Below are 16,916 nucleotides of genomic sequence, written 5' to 3'. Positions count from 1 at the left end.
TTTTAAAGGATGGGGAAGATTGGGCATATCTGAAGGTGGTAGGGGAAAGGGACAAGCTTATAGGGAGAGGCTTACAGAGAAAGGTGATTAAAGGAAGAATATGTCAGGAAGGATAAGAAAGTAGAGTTTTAAAAGGCATATGTAGAGGGGTTAGCTTTTGCAAGGAGAAAAAATACCTCATAAGAGACTGGAATAAAGCAAAACAAAGTGAAAAAATGAACTTGAGCTTTTGAGACGAAAAAGAAAGCAGAGAAATTTTAGAGTGAATGAATGGTCTCAATTATCCCAGTTGAGTTAGAACCAAGTTCCTCATTTGAGAGAATAGAAGGGGGAGAGGAATTTTGGGGAAAATTTGGGAAAAAAGAAAGTTTAATATGAGACACTCAAAAATTGGCAATAATCAAGGTGGTAGAAAAATTTTGCTTATGGGAGCAGGAAAACATTAGCTATTTCTAATAAACTTAGTGAAGTCATCTGCCTTGATTTTACAATAAGACTAACCTTAGATTTAAACTTAGATTGGGGGGGCGGAGAAGACAGAAGGAAACCTTTGAATTGTGGTTCCCAAATTGGCCATCACATCTAGCTGCTCATCATAGTTAGAAAATTGAAAAAGGCCTCAAAAGTCATCTGATCTAACTTGTATCTGAATAATTTGAATTTTTACTACATAAAATAAAAATCTTGGCAAAACATAAGCACATCAAATTAGAATAAGAAAAAAATATATTGAGAAAAATCACTTAAAATCTTTGAGTTAAAACCTCTCTGAAAATCTATTTTTAAGTCTGTCTAAAAGTATTTATTAAAAACTTATCATTTCCCAGGCACTATGCTAAATGATAGCTCTACAAAAAAAAAAAAAAAAAAAAAAAAGGTTAAGAAAGATTATAGTAAGTACTCAAAGAACTCAATTCAAATATGATTCAACAACATTAAAAATTGTACATTTAAGATATTTATAATGTAAATGGAAGGTAATAGATAAAGAGAAGGAACTAATAATAGGAGGAACTGGGAAAGGCCCCTTGAAGAAAATGTGATTTGAGTTGTATCTTTATAGAGAGCTCAGGAATTAAGAGATAAAGAGTTAAACAGGGGAAGTGTTACCAGATATAAGTATCTCTACATGTCAGCTTCTTCCTAGAATCTTTGTTGAGAAATTCAAATCTTTTCTCTCAAGCTTTTTACTCTTCATGCAGGTCCATGTGAAGTATTGAATAATAAATTTTCACCAATGAGAAAAATTTAGCAATTGAATTTAAACCTCTAATTTTACAACATAGGAAATAGCCAGTGAAAAAACATGGAGTTAGGGAATGTGTTGTCTTATAGGAGGAACTGAGAAGTCACTGCATCATAGAGTATGTGGAAGGGTATAAAGATTAAGAAAACTAAACAGATAGGAAATCATCAGGCTTCAAAGTGGTGTTCAAAAGTCAAACAGTGATTTTATATTTGATTAAGGATGTAATAGCCACTGAAATTTATTGAATTGGGGTGAGTGGATGGGTGACATGATAGGTTCTATGCATTTTTCTAATGCATTTTGACACTGGAATGGAGGATAGATTCAAAAAGGAAAGATTTGAAGCAGGGAAATAAATCAGAACACTATTGCAATATTCCAGAAATGAGGGTAGAAGAACAGGCCTGGTGATAGTATGACTGGAAAGAAAGAGATGTATAAAAGAGGTGTTATAGAGAAAGACTTAGAAAAAGTTTAGATATTTGAGATGAGCATGAGTCAAGAATGCCATTGGGCTGCTACCTTGAGTGACTGGGAGGGAAGATTTGGGGAGAATGATAAATTCTGCTATGCATATGTTGAGTTTGACATTGGATATCCAGACGGAAGTGTCCATGAGTCAGGAGATGATATTCACATCTATCATTTGAACTTGGGAGAGAGAATAGAGTTGTATATTACAGATCCAAGAATCATCTGCACAGAAATGACAATTGAATAAATGAGAGTTAATTGAATAAATGGAAGATGACATAAAGACTTGACTGACTAATGGGCAAAAATGTATTAAAATTTAAAAAAAACTAAGATTACAGCCCATTTTCCTGTGAATAAATAGTAAAAAAAATTATAATAATTTTTTAAAACATCACAAATGATTATCAATTTATCTTAAAATTGCTAGAACTCAAATTATAAGACTATGATTAATAAAATAATCCAGTATTGAATAAAAACAACAGCTGATTAATGGAAAAGATTATATAAACAAGATTCAGAAGAAAATGAATTGAGTATAGACTGATAATGAATTAGAGATTGTCAAATATATCTTACTTTTTTATAGCCAGATTACCAAACTCCATTCATTTTTGCCTTTATCATCAGAGAAAATCATTTGTCCTGACATCTTCATTCACTCACCTCGCCACTGAATTGACCCAGAAATTTTTCATTAAATTAGTAATACAATTGCTACTATCAAGGGACATTGTAATTTTTTTCTCCTATGGCTCATTTCAAAATCCATAAGAGGACTAAGCTTCTTAGGCCTGGCCCTGGCCATCAGTCTCTGCTCCCTCAGGCCCATTTATACAAAGCCAATCTATCCCCCTTCACTCTGCATGTCCATTGGGCCATTTAAAACCTTCCTTCTTTTGTTAACAAAGCAACCTTCAGATTAAACCAGTTCCTACCTCCTTGCAACCATGAAAACCTGGCTTGCCACAAAAGATAGTATATCCCTAGCCATTTTTTCCAGAAGTCCATGTACCTTTGCTCATGCCCTTACTCCTATAAGCCAGGAGAAATAACAGGTATTATTCTTGATCCTAATTGCTACTTTTTCACTGTGTCTCTACCATCATCACTCAATGATCTCTCCTATTTTTAGGTTTACTTCATCCAGTACAGATGCTGATGGTTCTTCTCTACTAGAGCCTTCTTTTGGAAGTTCAAAGTCTTCCTCTGCATCTTCTTTTAGAAATGAATTCTTCTATGTTTTGGGACTTCAGCTTGTATTGATATCCTTTGTTTCATCTATCTCTTTGTCTCATCTTTCTCTTCAACTCCCATTATCTGTAGAGCTGCTCCATCTTAATCAATTAATTGATCAATTTATCAATAAGCATTTATTAAATCCCTACAATGTACTAAGATATCTGGGTAGCAAAGTAAATACCCAACCTAGAGTCAGAAAGACTTAATTTTCCTGAGTTCCAATCTGGCCTCAGACATTTATTAGCTTATGTGATCCTGGGCAAATCTGTTTGCTTTAGTTTTCTCATTTGTCAGATGAACTGTATAATGCTAGGCTAACTATTCTAGTATCCTTGTCAAGAAAATTCCAAGTGGGGTCACAAAGAGTTGGATATGACTAAAATAATCGAACAGCAACAACAAACTGTGCTCTAGGCATTGAACTAAGTGCTTGATACAAATATATAAAAAAAAGATTTTCTCTATTATCATGGGGCATTATTGATTAACTGATTTGAGCCTTACCCTCTACAGTTATTTGTGTTTGTTGAATTGAACTGGTTTATCGTATAATAGAATTTCAAGCTACAAAGATCATAAGGATTATTGTTGTAAGAAAGTCCAGGGAATGAAACTCTTTAGTAAAGCAGGCTAGTACCACCTCTTAGTAATTTTTAGAAAGTTATCTAGCCCTAATTCACTGAGAGAATTTAGTAACTTGTTTAGACATGCAACCAGGATAGAGTATTGATTCTAGGTTTTCCTGACTTGGAGGCTAGCTCTCTTATCTACTATATCATGCAGCCTGGATGGAGGATTTAATAAATGTTTATTGATGCAATGATTAATATTGTCCCAGGAAGAGTCCTGTTGTGCTTACATATTGGTAAGCAAGCTAATATTCTGATGGTCTTGATCTGATCTCTGCTGGCTCTGCTTTCTTATGGCCCTTTTCAGGGCTATGTCTTTCCTCTGAGATAATCGTTCCCCCAACTTCATTACCTTCTCTCTTCACTTATTTATTTTGTATATTTCTTTTATTAATTTATCTATGAATATGTTTTTATCCCCTTATAGACTAAGTTCCTTGAGAGCAAGAGGTTTTTATTTATTTATTTTTTTTGTATTTGCATTTCCTAGCATATGCTAGAGCATAATTTCTGGCACATGATAATTGCTTACTACTTCTGTTGATTGATCAAAGACTTCTAATTCACTTTTCTTCCACCACCCACCCCCAACTTTTATAGATGAGAAAAATAGGACATAGTGATTAAGTTATCAAATTAATACAATGACAAAATCATAATTCAAATTCTTTGACTCCAAATCCAGCACATTTTCCTCATAATGCCATGCTGGATATCTATACAAAATAATCAATATCCATGAACATCTTGGCAGGACTCAGCCAAATGGACTGAATCTAATGAAATGAATATTATTAACAAAGATAATTGTAAATTCCTGCACTTAGCGTTTAAAAAAAAAAAACATCATAATAAGTGCCAGATGGAATAAAGACTTTAGGGTTTCTAGTTGACATTAAGCTCCAGATGGGCTAATGAAATGACATGGCTGTCACAAAAGATAATGCAATTTTAAAGTATATTAACTGAAGTATAATAGTGCCCAGAACAATGGAAGTAATTGTATCACTTTTCTCAGTCCTAGTAAGATCTTCATTGGAATGTTCAATTATGGAAATCACATTTTTTTAACGTGGGCCATAAATAAATTGGTATATATCTATGCTAAGGAGAGGGACTGGATGGTGAGAGTTCTCAACATTATATCATTTGTTTGGAAAGGCAATAGTGGGTAGAGAATCAACATCAGTCTCAGGAAGATTAGGGGTCAAGCCTGCCTCTGACATATATTAGCCACTAATCTCTCTGTCTCAAGCAGTTCTCTGTAAATTATAGAAAAGGGATTGATCTGCATTAAATGGAGGGAAGTTTAAAATGAATTAAATGGAGGGAAGTTTAAAACTGGAAATCCCACATGCCAATGAAATTGCATGTCAAATGCTTCCTCAAACACTCTATAAGTATTAAAAAAAAAAAAAAAAAAAGGTTAAAGAAACTGAGGGTAATTTAGCCTGCAGGAAGTAAGCCTTAGTGTGAGAATTTGAAGCTTGTTATGTGGAAATGGCTCAAAAGGAACAAATTAGGACCCATGGGTGAGAGTTTTATAAGGCAGATTTTATCTGAATAAATGCAGAACTTTTTAACAATCACAAATTTCCAAAAAATAGAATGTGAATGAAATTCATATCTCTAGAACTGTTCAAGCAAAAGTTGTATGGCCATCCATTAGATATAGAGATTCCTGTGTGAGGCAAGAGATGATACTAGATTTAAAATCCATTGAGAATCATAGATTTAGAAAAGAAGGAATCTTAAAAACCAGGTAGACCAATTGCCTCATTTTACAGATGAAGAAACAAAGAACTAGAAAGCTTAAATAATTCTCCCACCATCACATAACTAAGAAATGACAGTGTTCCATAATGTTTACTTAACTTTTGGTCTCAAGGATATGATAATCCTATCTAGTGATTTTAATTATTAGAATTTAAACTTGAATTTTAATCGCTATTATTCCATGGAAAGTATGCTTTATATTGGGGATGGTGTACTGGTTTTCCTTCAGCAGTCATCTTGTTCTAGTTAATTCCTTTTGCTTGTGTTATTTTATTGCTTTTCTTCCTCCAGGTCTTGTTATAATCATGAAGAGTGCATAGCTAAGAATATGTAAACTTTGTTTCTTAACTTCCTTCTTCCTCACTCATAAAATAATGGGGTTGGATTAAATGATCTCCAAGATCCTTTCCATCTGTAAAACTTCTGATCCTTATATTCCCCAACATGAATAGAAATGGATCTGCATGTAACTAAGAACAAAAAGTAGAACTAATACTTTTTGCCTCAGTACTTTTCTTGTCTAAAAGTACATTCTGTTATACCTTTGAATGTCAGTTAGTAGGAATGAATGGTGGAATGTTCACTTCTGAATTATGAATGTAAAGGTCAAGAAAGATTTATGACTCATTGCAGATGCACAAAGTGGATATTGTTTTGGTTTTCTGAGTCATCATTGCTCTATTAAAGTGTAGAGAAGACTTTTATTTTCAAAAGACTTTCTTCTTCCTTTTTGTTTACAGCATTTACATTATATTTTCTACATTTGTTGTTTTTATGACACAAGTTATATATTTTTTCTTTTTAAAATTTTTAAATTTAAAATTAAATTAAAAGAAATAGAACATAGAGAAAAAACGCATTGCACAGTATTGCACAGAATATTCAAGATATATCATAATAAATTTTCATTTTAAGGAAACATGTATAATAATAAAATGTTTTGAATACAAAACTGGCCATGCTTCTTTGCTTCCTGGTAGGTTTTCTTTTATTCTTTGCTGTGTACTTTTTATCCCTCCCCACTTCCATTAAGCATGGATATATTTATCTTAACACAAACACACATGTACATACACACATGTATATGTATGTGCGCATAGATGTATTACCTCTTGTTTTCTATTCTTCCTAATTCTTCTACTTTACTTCTACATGATAACTTGCCTTCTTGTTACTTAACTTCCCTCTGCCAGCAGTTGGTTTTAGAGATGAATGAAGTAGAAAGTGAAATAAATATGAATGGGGGCCAGGCAAGTTCAAGCTTATATCTTGAACAGTCTTTATTTCTTCAGCTTCCCTGTTATATCATACCATAAGCATATTTTTCTTTGTTATACTACAAATGAAAGAAAACCCCAGAAAGTATAACTAAAGCTATCACATTTCCTTATTCTATTAATCAAGGTCCATCCTGTTATTTGTTTTCATTTTTTAGAGCATCCTGTTTCAAAATATGCTTTGGTCATGTCAACTATCAACAAATAATCTGAAGGAACTCAGATATGAGTTACTTACTGGCCTTGCTAAGTTCCCTAAAGTCCTCCAAGCAGCCTCACCTTACTTTAGCCTTTCAAAGAATTTATAATTGGCTGCTCCCCACATCCCTCCAACTCAAAAATCCCTCCTGTATCCTCTCCACCATCCTTTTCCTCCTTTATTATTCATTTCCCACTAATCTACATATGTTATTCACTCCCATTAATCTAGACATCCTTCTATAACCTCAATCTTATTCTATTCCCTCCCTTCTTACTTCTTTATAGATTTTGGAGGTTGTTATATCCTTCATTGGTATATATAAATACAAACAAACATGTCTAGAGATATGGTTTAAATTTCCACTTATATAAACAAGTTGTTCTTATTGAATCTCTTAAAGTTAGCCTTTGATATTGGGTTTTATAGATTCCTGTATGTTTTCCTTGTAGAATCTCTTTCAGGTGTTGATGGGGGGATTTTTTTTTTTTAATTTCTACTTTTCCCTCTGATATTCTATCACTTAAAAACAATTTTTTTTTGATTATTTTATTTTATTTTATTTTTTGCTGAGGCAATTGGGATTAAGTGACTTGACCAGGATCACTTAGCTAGGAAGTATTAAGTATCCGAGGACAAATTTGAACTCATGTCCTCCTGACTTCAGGGATGGTCCTCTATCCACTGCGCCACCTCGCTGCCCCAATTATTTTTTGTATTATTATATCACGGTTCTTTTTTTTTTTTTTTTAATCCCAGCTTTGAGGCAGTCCAATTATTATGTTTTCTCTTTTTGATTTGTTCTCTAGGTCTGTTTTTTTTTTTTTTCTGTGATGTCTCACATTCTCTTCTTTTTTTTTCTATTTTTCAGAGTCATTTTCTTCTTTAAGACTCTTAACTTTCTTTTCTAGTTGATTTTCTTTTCATAATTTTTTAAAATTTTTCTGGAATTGTTTTCTCCCCTTTCTCCCCAATCTCATTTAATTTCTTTTTTTTTTTTTTTTTTTTAGTTCTGTGATTAATTTTTTTGGGGGGTGGGGCAGCAGTCAAGTAACCATTTAATGTTACTCTTTGGAGTAGGAGAAACTTTTTTTAATTTCAATATCTTCCTCTGGAGATAAACCCTGAATTTTCCCATTCCCATATTAACTTTCTATTGCTGGGTTCTTTCTTCTTTGCTGGCTCATTTTAAAATAAAGCTAATTGTAGGATGGAGGGTAGTGTGTGTAGGACTGAAGCTACCTCCAAACTCACCTAACCCCAAGGTTCCCCACTTGCTATTTCATTACACACTAGGTCAAACCTCCATCCTGGGATCTTTGTTCCTGGCTTCTCTGGTTGTCCTGACAATTCTTGTTCTTCCCCAAATCTTATATGTTTTTCAACAATTTAATTTGCCCTGAAGCATAATTTTGTTTGTGGGGAGTTTGGAATTTTCTAAATTACTCCACCATCTTTCTAGAATCCCCTCCCAAGTTATACTTTCTAAGGAGATAATTACCTCCCAAGGTAAATTGAGAATAAATTGAGACAATATTTATAAAGTACTTAGTATAGTGTCTTACCTATAGGATGCAATATATAAATATTATTATTATTCACTTTTGAATTCTCCCTCTTTATGGCACCACAATGCCTACTTAATCTTTGGGTGACCCCTTTAATTCAAGAATATTATAATTTTATGTTGGTGAATTTAATTAGAATACAGAGTTGATGTTCAATTGCTATTATTCCATGGAAAGCATGCTTCATATTTGGCAATGTGTGCTGCTTTTCTCCTGGTGGTCTTGTTGCTCTAGGCCTTTATGAGAGAAATTTTTGGAAAGATTTTTGATATTACTTCATTGTTTATAATGGCTTTTAACAAAATGTAATTTTCCTCATTATCTCTTTAAAAAGTCTATTTTTTCTCTTGCTTTGTCTGAGATCAACATTGTTTCTCATTCCTTTTTTTTACTTCAGATGAAGCAAGCAAAGTACAATCTGCTCTAGTCCCTGATTTTAATTCGTATGTGTGTGTCTTTCTGTTTCAAGTTGTATCTTTTTAAAACATCATCATTCTATGATTCTGGTTTCTAATTCATTTTGCTATTTACTTCTGTATTATAAGTGAATTCATGTCACTCATTCATAGTTAAAATTACTGTGTATTTTCCTTCATCCTATTTTCTTTTATCTATATTTCTCTATTTTTCCCCTTCACTTGTAAAAGCTCTTTCTTGGATGCCTCTTTGATGTGAGATTTTTTTCCTCCATTCTTCCTTTTTTTTCCCATTGTATCCCTCTTTCTCTTACCTTCATTTTTTTGTGTGTGGTCATCCCAACATAAATGATTCACATATAGACTCTATATTTTTGTAGACTCCTTCTAAGTACTGTAATAATAATGTTTTTTAGAGTTGCATGTATCATCTTAGGAACATAAACAATTTAATCTTGTTAAATTCCTTATGCTTTCTCTTTCATGCTTCTTTTGTTACTTGTGTTTGAATGCCAAAATTTCTATTCAGTGTTTGTCCTTTCCTCAGTAATGCTTGAAAGTCATCTATAGTTTCTTCCTGAAGGATTAAATTCAATCTTTTGGTGTAGGTTATTTTAGTTGCAATCCCAGCTCCTTTGCCTTCCAAAATATCAAATTCTAAGTCCTCTACTCCTTTAATTTAGAAGCTGCTAAAACTTGTGTGGCCTTGAATATGACTCCACACTATTTGAATTGTTTATTTCTGACTGTTTGCAGTAATTTTTTTGACCTGGGAATTTTGGAATTTGGTATAATATCCCTGGGAATTTTCATTTTGGGATCTTTTTCAGGAGCTGATTGGTGGAGTCTTTAAATTTCTATTTTGCTCCTTGAAGATATTGGGAAGATTTTCCTTGATAATTTCTTGAAAGATTCTTTGATTGCAATTTTTACATAATGCAATAATTCTTAAATTATCCCTCCATTATTTTGTAAGTCAACTGTTTTATCTGATACTCAGATTTCTTTTCCTTTTTTAATTTTTTTAACTTTTCTTTATTGTTTATTGATATCTCAGAGAGTGGTTAATTTTCATAGTCTCAATTCTAATATTTAGAGAATTTTAAAAAATGAGCTTACTACTAACTCTTTTTAGCCAATTCTGTTTTTAAGGTATTTTCTTTATGATTTATATTATATTAATGAGGAGCTAAGAGACAAGATTCTGATCACTCAGTCAAGAATAAAGAGACTTAACTTTATCCAGACTACCCATGCCTAGGACTATCTGGACATGTGATCTAAGTGGAACACAAGAGGCAAATTTAATTAAATTAGATTAGATCCTTTGGGAGCAGCTAGGTGGCTCAGTGGATAGAACACCACCTCTGAAGCCAAGAGGACCTGAGTTCAAATTTGATTTCAGACACTTAACACTTCCTAGCTGTGGGACTTACCCAGGAGTCACTTAACCCCAATAGCATCAGAAAAAAAAAAAAAAGTGATTAAATTCTTTGTAAAAAAGTTCTACAGTTAAGTGAGGCAATAACTTCACCTAGATAAGATGATCTAAGTGGAGTAAATTTTGGGACAAGGACTGGAATTTCCTTAAAAACGAAATAACCCTTAATCTCCTAAATAGTTGATTATTTAATAATTGTTTCTTTCACAGGGCTTCACGTTATGGCCTGACTCTATTATTTATTCCCTGTATGATCTTGGGTATTCCTTATGCATAACATTCTATCATCCATCTCCATGTCTACAATAAACTCCCTCCTCACAACCACTTTTATCCTCAGATTTCTTCAGAATTCAGTTCTCAAATGAAATTATATTTATAAAATGCTTAGCACAAAGTTGGCATTTAATACATGTTTATTCCTTTTACCTTTCCCTAGTGCCAACTTCTACATGAAGCCTTTCTTTAATCTGTCCACCCCATCAAAATTATTTTACATGTACTTAGCATATATTGGATTTACTTATATGCATATATGTAGTATAATATAAGCTCCTTGAGAACTGAGACTGTTTTATTTTTGTTTTTTTCTCCCTAGAGCCTAGTACAGTACCTAGAATATAGCATGTGTCTCATAAATGAACAATGATTGAAATTGTTTGGTCTCTCTGGGCCTCTGTTTCCTCATTTGATAAATTAGAGCATTATATTAAGTGACCTTTTTTAAATTTTAAAAAATTTATTTATTTTGCAAGGCAATTAGACTTAAGTGATTTGCTCAGGGTCACACAACTAGAAAGTGTTTAAGTGTCTGAGCTCAAATTTGAACTCAGACTTATATGAACTGATGCTAAGTGAAATGAGCAGAACCAGGAGATCATTATATACTTCAACAACGATACTGTATGAAGATGTATTCTGATGGAAGTGGATTTCTTTGACAAAAAGACCTAACTCAGTTTCAATTGATCAATGATGGACAGAAGCAGCTACACCCAAAGAAAGAACACTGGGAAATGAATGTAAACTGCTTGCATTTTTGTTTTTCTTCCTGGGTTACTTCTACCTTCTGAATCCAATTCTCCTTGTGCAACAAGAAAACTGTTCGGTTCTGCACACATATATTGTATCTAGGATATACTGCAACATATTTTAACATATATAGGACTGCTTGCCATCTTGGGGGGGTGGGGAGGGAAGGAAGAGAAAAGTCAGAACAGAAGTGAGTGCAAGGGATAATGTTGTAAAAAATTACCCTGGCATGGGTTCTGTCAATAAAAAGTTATTATAAAATTTTTAAAAAAAAGCACTAAAAAAAAAAAATTGAACTCAGATTCTCCTGACTTCTATTGTGCCATCTAGCTGACCTTTTAAGAGTCAAGATTGTTTAATTGAATTTAATATTTTAATTTAAAGATTATATATACATATATGTGTGTGTGTGTATATGTATATATATACACACACACATATATATGTAAAGATAATTTAAGATTACCTTTTAAGGTCCCTTCCATCTCAAGAACTATAATTTTGTTATCCAGAAGACTTCATTCCAGTGCCTGGAGTAATTCTATTGGCTTAATTTAGACTACAATGAATATTTGAATTTATTATCATTTGTCTTTCTTTGTTCTCTGCTATATTTTCTGTTTCTTATAGTTAAGTCAAATACGAAAAAAAAAGTACATAAATGTATATTTGTTTACATCTTTATAGAGTGAGTTATATAAATATATCTATGCATATGCTTCTGTATCTAATCTCTTATAGCACCTATGTCATGTAGACAGACTTTCCCAAGTGGTTTATTGTTGTTCAGTCTTTTTCAGACATGCATAACTCTTTGCAATCTCATTTAGGGTTTTCTCAGCAAAGATACTAAAGTGGTTTGCCATTTTCTTCTATATATCATTTTACAGATGAGGAAACTGAGGCAAACAGGATTATTAAGTGACTTGCCCAGGGTCATACAACTAGTAGATGTCTAAGACTAGATTTGAACTCAGGAAGATGAGTCTTCTGACTCCAGACCCAGTATTCTATCCACTGTGCCACTCAGCTGTCCCTCTCAAGTAGTAAGAGGGGAAAATGTAATAAAGACTTAACATATCAACCCTGGAAAAGGTTTGATCAAGAATGTGTAAAGTCTTCATCTTCCTAATTCTTCAGGTCTTCTTGACTCCAGTCTGGTGTTCCATATTTATATCAGCTAGGGCTGCCCAAGTACCAAAAACGTGTCAACAGTGCTAAAACTTTGCAGTTTAGTATTCAGTGATGGATCTTATTGATGTGTATGGGTATTCCTGCCACCAGAGTTGATTATAATCCAACCATACTCTTTCAAACCTTTTATTTCTTGTCCATATCTTTCCAGTGATCACCACAAAGAAACTGCAGATCTTCTTTTCATCGATGGACTCAAGCTAATGAATAATTTATTATGCCTTGGTATCATTACTTGATTGTTTAGCCAATTTCCTTTCTCTGAGTCCTTCATGTCTCTACTGACATCTCTAATGATGAAATATCTAAATCTATAATTTCATGGAATTCACGGAATCATATTAGACCTAAAATTAAAAAGGATTTTAGAAATCATCTAGCCTGGTCATCCCCTTACTTTAGAGATGAGGACCTTAAGGCCCAGGAAGAGGAAGTCATTTGGTCATGGTTACACAAGCAGCAAATAGCAGAATTTGAATTCACACCCAGGTCTTCAGAGTCCAAATCCAACTCTCTATTGTACAACTCTGCCTTTCTCATTTATAGGTCTTTATTGGGAATATACTACAATTTTTTTCTACCCATCATGTATCTTTCCATTGCCTTGGAATCACCTTCAATTCTGATTATTCTGAAATCTAGGTCTGTTGTATTATGAATGACTATGCAACAATATTTCTGCCACTTCTGAGAGTTATTAAAAAGGTAAAATGAATTACTGTATGTAATGGATTATAAAAATCGTCAAAAAAGATAATGATAAATGTTGGAGCGGATGTGGGAAAACTGGAACACTGATATATTGTTGGTGGAACTGTGAACAGATCCAGCCATTCTGGAGAGCAATTTGGAACTATGCTCCTAAAGTTATAAAATTGTGCATACCCTTTGACCCAGCAGTGTTTCTAGTGGGCTTATATCATAAAGAGATATTAGAGAAGAGAAAGGGACCTGTATGTGCAAAAATGTTTGTGGCAGTACTTTTTGTAGTGGCCAGAAACTGGAAACTGAGTGGATGCCCATCAATCAGAGAATGGCTGAATAAATTAAGGTATATGAATGTTATTGAATATTATTGTTCTATAAGCAATGACCAGCTGGATGATTACAGAGAGGCCTGTGGAGACTTACATGAACTGATGTGAAACGAAATGAGCAGAACCAGGAAATCACTGTATATGGCTGTGGTGTTCTTTCTTTTCTTTAAAATGATATAAGATTGATGGTTCTCTCTGAGAGAAAGCAGGTTTCTCAGAGAGGTTTTCTGGAGGCAGTCTTAGTTGCAGTTGAAAGTAATAATCACCCACAAATGCAGCCAGCTGGTAAAAATGCAAACGTTTATTTTCTCCTTCCAAAAGAGCCCGGTTAGTTGAGGCCTATCTCTCTGCTTGGTTCCAAGAGCTCTTGCAGATTGCCCTTTGCTTCTGCCTCTGCTTTCCTCAGCCACCAGCCAGCCAAGTGGAAAATGGAATGAATCTCTCTTGCCTCGGAGAGAGGGCTTCTCGCTCTCAATCTCCAATATAGCCGGGTTAGATTTTCTTAGAGGCCTCTCTCTCTCCTTGATTGTAAGAGCTTTTGCAATTTCGTCCTTTGCTTCTGCCTCTGCTTTCTTCAGCCTCCAATCCAGCTCCACTCTTCATGTAATTCCGCTGAAATCTGACTGAGAGCCTCTGTCTGTCTTTTATATATGAGAGAGAGGAATTGTGGGATACCAGAGAGAGGGATTATGGGTTTTCTCCCATAGTGCTCTCTGGCCCTAAGAGCTTCAAGGGGGGAGGTGTGAATTCACAAAGTTACACAGTTAACTTTGTGAATCTCCCACACTTGTGAATTCCAATGAGTAAAGGTGTGAACACAAGCATTGTACTAATTAGTTCTACTTAGTACCTTGTTTCAGGTTCTGGCCCAAAACATCTTCTTGTAAGATCAGATCAATAATCTATCAACTCTAATGAGTTAGCAGTTTGTAAAGATTCCAACACACGGCAACATCAATATTATAGGATTATCAATTCTGATGAATGTGACTCTTTCCAAAAATGAGATGAGTGATGCCAGTTCCATTGATCTTGTGATGAAGAGAACCATCTACACCCAGAGAGAGGACGGTGGAAACTGAATATGGATCACAACATAACATTCTTTTTTTCATGTTGTTCGCTTGCATTTTGTTTTCTTACTCATTTTCTTTTCTTTTTGATCTGATTTTTCTTGTGTAACAAGAGAATTGTAGAAATATGTGTACACATATTATATTAACATATATTTTAACATGTATAATATATAGGACTGCTTGCCATCTAGGGGAGGGAGTGGGGAGAAAAGGAGGGGAAAATCTGATACACAAGACTACGCAAGGGCCAATGTTGAAAAATTATCTGTGTATATGTTTTGAAAATAAAAAAGCTTTAAAAAAATAAATAAATAATAAACAATTGGAAAATATCAAAAATTGAAAAATTGAAAAAATAAAAATCTTCAAGCATTCTTTGGGTAGGAATTGTTTTGAATGATATTTTATTTTTTCTGAATTTACATGTGTAAAAACAATTTTTAACATTCATTTAAAAAATTTGACTTTCATATTCCTTTTCCCCTTCCCCCCACTTTGAAATAGTAAGCAATTTGATATCAATTATATGTGTGAAGTCATAAAAAAACAGATTTTCATGTTAGCATGTTGCAAAAGTAAACACAGACCAAAAAAAAAAAAAAACCCAAGAAAAACAAAATAATAAAAAAAGTGTGATTCAATCTGCATTCAGTATCCATCAGTTCTTTCTCTGGAGGTGGATAGCATTTTTCATTACAAATTGTTTGGGGTTGTCTTGGATCATTGGACTGCTGAAAATAGCTTGGTTATCCACAATATCATTGTACATTGATCATTGTACAATATTGCTATTACTATATATAATATTCTCCATTCTGTTTACTTCACATTCTATCAGTCCATGTAAATCTTTCCAGGTTTTTCTGAAAACATCCTGGTCATCATTTCTTATATCATAATAGTATCTTATCAAAATCATGTACCACAACTTGTTCAGACATTTCCCAATTGATGACTATCCCTTCAACTTATATTTGCCATCAAAAAAATTGCCATAAATATTTTCGTACACATAGAAACTACACTTAAAAAAAAAATCTCTTTGGGATAAAGACCTAGTAGTGGTATTGCTAGGTCAAAGGGAACATATGGCTTTATAGCCCTCTGGGCAGAGTTTCAAATTGCTCTCCAGAATAGTTGGATCAGTTTATCATTTCCAACATTTGTCATTTTTCTTTTTTATAATATTAGCCAATCTCATAGATGTGAGATAGTACTTCAGAGGTGTTTTGCTTTGCATTTCTCTAGTCAATAGTGACTTAGAGCATTTTTATATGGCTATAGTTTGAAAACTGCCTATTAATATTCTTTGACCATTTATAAATTGAGAATGACTTGTATTTGACTCAGTTCTCTTATATTTGAGAAGTGAAGCCTTTATTAGAGATACTTTTAGTAAAACAAAATCCTAGCTTTCTGCTTTTCTTTTTTTCTAATCTTCATGGCATTGGTTTTATGTAAAAACTCCCCCCCTAACATTTACTTTTATAAGATTTTGATTTCCACTTTTTCTCTCTCCTTTCCTGTCCCACTCCACAAGATGACCAGCAATCATATTCTACATATTGTATAGTTATATTACACATAGTTTTACATTAATCATGTTGTGAAAAAAGAATCAGAACAAAAGGGGAAACCATAAGAAAAAAAAAAAAAAACACGAATACCAAAAGTGGAAAAAAGTATCTTTGATCTGAATTCAGACTCCATAGTTTTTTCTCTATGTGGAGAGCATTTTCTATTATGAATTTTTTGGAATTGTCTATTGATGAAAAGCTAAGTCTAACGAAGTTGATAATCATACAATGTTGCTGTTACCATGTACAATGTTCTCCTGTTTCTACTCACTTCACTCAGCTTCATTCCATATAAATTTTAACAGGTTTTCCTGAAATCTCTCTGCTTATCTTTTCTTACAGAACAAGTGTTCCATTACAATTCATATACCACAATTTGTTCAGTTACTGTCCAATTTATGGATATCCTCTCAATTTTCAATTCTTTTCTAACACAAAGAGAGCTGCTATAAATGTTTTTGTACATGTGGGTCTTTTCCCTTTTTTTTATAATCTCTCTAGGATAGACACCCCATAGAGATAATGCTGGATCAAAAGGTGAGAACACTTTTATAGTCTTTTGGGTATAGTTCCAAATTGCTTTCCAAAATGATTGGGTGAGTTCACAACTCCACTAACAATGCGCTGTTACAATTTTGCCACAGTATCTCTAATATTTATCATTTTCCTTTTGTGTCATGTTAACCAATCTATTAGGGTGATACCTCAGAATTGTTTTACATTGCA

At 33.4% G+C, this 16,916-nt stretch overlaps 1 protein-coding gene across 2 annotated transcripts in view; it reads left to right on the top strand.

The window, feature by feature from the left end:
* The window catches only part of SLC6A15 (solute carrier family 6 member 15), a 95,712-nt gene that overhangs the window by 21,582 nt on the left and 57,214 nt on the right, over positions 1-16,916 (top strand). The gene's annotated exons all lie outside the window — the stretch shown is intronic.

Source organism: Antechinus flavipes, chromosome 5, assembly GCF_016432865.1.
Source record: "Antechinus flavipes isolate AdamAnt ecotype Samford, QLD, Australia chromosome 5, AdamAnt_v2, whole genome shotgun sequence".
Taxonomy (NCBI): Eukaryota; Metazoa; Chordata; class Mammalia; order Dasyuromorphia; family Dasyuridae; genus Antechinus; species Antechinus flavipes.
The sequence above is the reverse complement of the archived record's forward strand: the minus strand, read 5'-3'. Positions and strand labels throughout refer to the sequence as shown.